Source organism: Alligator sinensis, unplaced genomic scaffold (assembly GCF_000455745.1).
Source record: "Alligator sinensis unplaced genomic scaffold, ASM45574v1 scaffold1156_1, whole genome shotgun sequence".
In the NCBI taxonomy this organism is placed as follows: domain Eukaryota; kingdom Metazoa; phylum Chordata; order Crocodylia; family Alligatoridae; genus Alligator; species Alligator sinensis.
In genome coordinates, this window is record NW_005842296.1 from 1,476,211 (window position 1) to 1,481,141 (window position 4,931).

General features: G+C 46.5%; 1 protein-coding gene across 3 annotated transcripts in view; it reads right to left on the reverse strand.

The window, feature by feature from the left end:
- Positions 1-4,931, reverse strand: part of RCAN2 (regulator of calcineurin 2) — a 182,649-nt gene that overhangs the window by 156,738 nt on the left and 20,980 nt on the right. The gene's annotated exons all lie outside the window — the stretch shown is intronic.

Here is a 4,931-nt window from a genome sequence, read left to right on the forward strand (position 1 = left end):
TGCTTCCAGTTTTGGGCTCCACAATTCAAAAAGGATGTGGAGAAGCTTGAGAGAGTCCAGAGAAGAGCCACGTGCATGATCAGAGGTCAGGGAAGCAGACCCTACGATGACAGGCTGAGAGCCCTGGGGCTCTTTAGCCTGGAAAAGCGCAGGCTCAGGGGTGATCTGATGGCCACCTACAAGTTTATCAGGGGTGACCACCAGCATCTGGGGGAACGTTTGTTCACCAGAGCGCCCCAAGGGATGACGAGGTTGAATGGTCACAAACTACTTCAAGATCGTTTCAGGCTGGACATAAGGAAGAATTTCTTTACTGTCCGAGCCCCCAAGGTCTGGAACAGCCTGCCACCGGAGGTGGTTCAAGCGCCTTCATTGAACACCTTCAAGATGAAACTGGATGCTTATCTTGCTGGGATCCTATGACCCCAGCTGACTTCCTGCCCTTTGGGCGGGGGGCTGGACTCGATGATCTTCCGAGGTCCCTTCCAGCCCTGATGTCTATGAAATCTATGAAGACTTCATAATTCCAAAACTGAGGCACTGTTCTTGAGATAGTCATTAGTTTTTCATGTCTTCAAGGACTGCTATCATAGTATCATAGAAAACGAGGGTTGGAAGGGACCTCAGGAGGTCACATCTAGTCCAGCCCCCTGCTCAAAGCAGCACCAGCCCCAACTAGATCATCCCAGCCAGGGCTTTGTCAAGCCAGCTGAAGGCTGCTATTAAATGCCCTCCTCAGTCTTCTCTTCTCCAAACTTAATAAACCCAGTTCCCTCAGTCTCTCTTCATAAATCAAGTGTCCCAGCCACAGAATCATTCTTCTTGCTCTCTGCTGGACTCTCTCTAACTTGTCCGCATCCTTTCTGTAGCAGGGCCCCAAAACTGGACACAGGACTCCAGATGCAGCCTCACCAGTGGAGAACAGAGGGGAAAGGATCACTTCCCTCGATCTGCCGGCGATGCTCCTACCAATGCAGCTCAGTATGCTGTTAGCCTTCTTGGCAACAAGGGCACCCTGCTGGCTCATATCTATCTTACTGTCCCCAGGTCCTTTTCTGCAGAGCTGCTGCCCAGCCAGTCAGTCCCCAGGCTGTAGCGGTGCATGGGATTCCTCTGTCCTGAGTGCAGGACTTTACACTTGTCTTTGTTGAACTTCATGAGGTTTCTTTGGGTCCAATCCTCTAATTTGTCTAGGTCACTCCAAATCCTAGCCCTGACTTCCAGCGTATCTACTACACCCCACAGCTTGGTGTCATCTGCAAACGTGCTGAGGGTGCACTCTGTGCCATCTTCCAGATCGTTAATGAAGATATTGAACAAAACTGGCCCCAGGACTGACTCCTGTGGCACTCCACTTGATACCAGCTGTCAGATAGACATTGAGCCATTGATTACTACCCACTGAGCCCCAAAATCCAGCCAGCTTTCTATCCACCTTACAGTCCATTCATCCAACCCACAGTTCCTCAGCTTGCTTGCAAGGATCCTGTGGGAGACAGTATCAAAAGCCTTGCTCAAGTCAAGGTATATTATGTCTACTGCTTTCCCCACATCCACAGAGCCAGTCAGCTCATCACAGAAGGCAATCAGGTTGGTCAGGCATGACTTGCCCTTGGTGAGTCCATGCTGACTGCTCCTAATCACCTTCTTCTCCAAGTGCTTAGAAATGGATTCTTTTGATGACCTGCTCCATGATTTTTCCAGGGCCTGAGATGAGGCTGACTGGTCTGTAGTTCCCTGGATCCTACTTCTTCCCTTTCTAAGAGATGGGCACTATATTTGCCCTTTTCCAATCATCCAGGACCTCCCCCAATCACTATGAGTTTTCAAAGATGCAGCAGCTCTGCAATCACATCAGTCAACTCCCTCAGCATCCTCAAATACATGGCATCTGGCCCCATGGACTTGTACCAAGTGCAGCTTTTCTGAATACTGCCTAACTTGTTGTTTCACTACTGAGGGCTGCTCACCTCCTCCACTAACTGTGCTGCCTGGTGCAGTAGTCTGGGAGCTGACCTTGCCTGTGAGGACTGGGGTAAAAAAAAGCATTGAGCACTTTAGCCTTTTCCTTGTCATCTATCACTAGGTTGCCTCCCCCGTTCAGTGAGGGACCTGCAGTTTCCCTGACCTCCCTCTTGTTGCTAAAATACCTGCAGAAACCTTTCTTGTTACCCTTCATGTCCCTTGCTAGCTGAAACTCCAGTTGTGCTTTGACCTTGCTGATTTCACCCCTGCATGTCCGAGCAATGCTCTTATACTCCTCCCAAGCTTCCACATCTTGTGAGCTTCCTTTCTGTATATAAGTTCACTGAAGAGTTCTCTGCTAAGCCAAGCAGATCTCTTGCCATATTTGCTAGTCTTCCTGTGCATCAGGATGGTTTGTTCCTGAGTCCTCAGTAAGGTTTCTTTAAAGTACAACCAGCTCTCCTGGACTCCTTTCCCCCTCAGACTGGTCTCCCAGTAGATCCTTCCCATGAGTTCCCCAAAGGAGTCAAACTCTGCTTTTCTGAAGTCCAGGGTCCATACTCAGCTGCTCTCTTTTCTTCGTTTGTCAGGATCCTGAACTCAATCATCTCATGGTCGCTTCTGCCCAAGTTGCCATCCACTTCTACATCCCCCATCAATTCTTCCCTGTTTGTGAGCAGCACGTCAAGCAAAGCGTGGCTCCTAGCTCTTCTCTCCAACACTTGCACCAGGAAGTTGTCTCCAACACCCTCCAAAAACTTCCTGGATTGCCTGCACACTGCTGTATTGCGCTACCAGCAAATGTCAGGGGGATTCAAGTCCCCCGTGAAAACCAGAAACTTCTGCTAGTTGTCTTGAAGAAAGCCTCATCCACTGCTTCCTCCTGCCACGACATCACGCTTGTTACTCTCCCCTCTAATCTCAACCCAGATACTTTCAACAGGCCTAGCTCCAGTTCTAAAGATAGGCCTATTACCCTATTCCTTTGCTAGCAAATAATCCAGCTTTTGGATGGGAAAGAATGGCTAAGAATATAGTTTTTCTAAAGGAAAGTTTGCTTCTGGCTAGAGAAACTGCTGCAAAGATTCTAACCAAGATCCACATTCATCCCCCTTAAGATCTTTTTATACAGCTCTACGAATAACTTAAGGGGCAAAGTATTTTGCAATCTTCAATTCCTATTAAAGTCAAGAGCCCTCAGCAGTGTGTAGGATGGTGACAATGCACCTGCACTGCAGATCATCTCGAGGGCACAGCAAGGTAAATATTATTTAAAAGAACATCAAATATTGCAAATTTTTCTAAAGTTAGGATTTGGTGCTTCGTTTTATAGCAGTTTGATGCACAGTTTTAGTACAGACCTGTCACCCAAGAGAGATGGAGGGTTTGGGGCCCAAGCTGAATTATTTTCTTCATCAAGAGAAATACTAGGAACACAGATTCAAAAATATTCCTCCCTCAACCATTTATTCACAGCTGACACAAAACATCTTAATTTTGAACACAGATATATGTCTACAAACTCTGAATACCAAAGGTACAAGTGGATAATTTTACAGAATCTCAGTGGAGACGCATGAACCAACACCTTTAAATCAGAAGTTTGCTTCCATGCACCCCTTTCTGCAGCTTGACTTGCTGGAGCTCTGGTCTGGAAACCATTCATACCACCCCCCATAATGGTTTCTCAAACTGGAGTACAGATATTTTTTGGGTATCTGGTGAACTTCAAGAGGGTAAAGAAGGGGAAGGACTGGGAAGCAAAATAGAGAAGAGGGGACAAATGCAGAACACCTTAACACCATCTCTGAAGCTACAGAGGTTTCAGCATGGTGGTAATGACAATATGTTACTTTTTAATTATCCATAACACAATCACAGGGGTACAGAAGAGACTAAAACAGAAGCAAGTAACTCCTAAACAGTTTAAGATAGACCACCCCATTGCACAGGTTCTTCCTCCATCCTAAACATGCTTTAAATAGTGATGTCAAACTCAAATCAGTTGGAGGGCCATATTCCCTGCTTTTCAGGTGCCCATGGGCTGCACTCTGGCTCTCGTGCAGGCAACCCCAGAAGCACAATAGGAAGAAACCCTGGCAAAGCAGCCAGGGCACCAGCTCTGGCTAGAGTGGCTGGGCTTCCTGGGGTGGCAGCTAGTGCTCCTGCAAGAGCTAGAGGGGCAGGCAGCTCCAGCAGCACTGCAGGCAGAAACCCTGCCACACTAGCAAGAGCCCCAACTCTGGCAAGCCCTGCGACCACAGCAAAAGCAGAACGGCAAATGACCCGGCTTTGCAGGCCATATGTTTGACACCCCTGCTTTAATCAAAGTGCAGTTTTGGCTGGCTGCTTTTGCAGTGAGCTTCAACAAAATGCATTTCAGGAAAGCCAGCTCATCTAAGATTTTCCATCCAGAATCAAGAGTGCACATACAGCCACCTAAGTAGCTGTAATTACGAGGCTGGATAACCCTGTAGCACTCAGCCTAGCCTTATCCTACACAAAATAGTCTTACTACCCTCTCCATAAAGATGCCTCAGAATATATTTCCTAAGAAGCAAGAAATCAACATCTTATGCATAATTTTTAACCACAAGCCACAGACTACTTCAAAGGTCTGCTTAAAGACTAATTACAGAGCTATAAACTTTGTGAACTGTCTACATAGTTAACATGCCTAAAGAAAAAGAGAAAGGGGGCCTTTTCCACTCCACCCTATTTTTCACTTTTTAAGCTAAGTAGATACTTCAGGGTACAACTTAAGAACATTTATGAATATGGGAAAAACAGCTTCGCATCACAGTAACATCTTATCAGCAAGCAAAAGAAATATTCTTTTGTGTGTTTAACTTTGCCACCTCCACCAGGTCTGCTGTGATGATTGCTAGGAGATGTATGTCCACGTGTTTGGTGAGATTTGTAGAACATGAACAAAATTTAAACATTTTATGTACTTTACTCAGCAG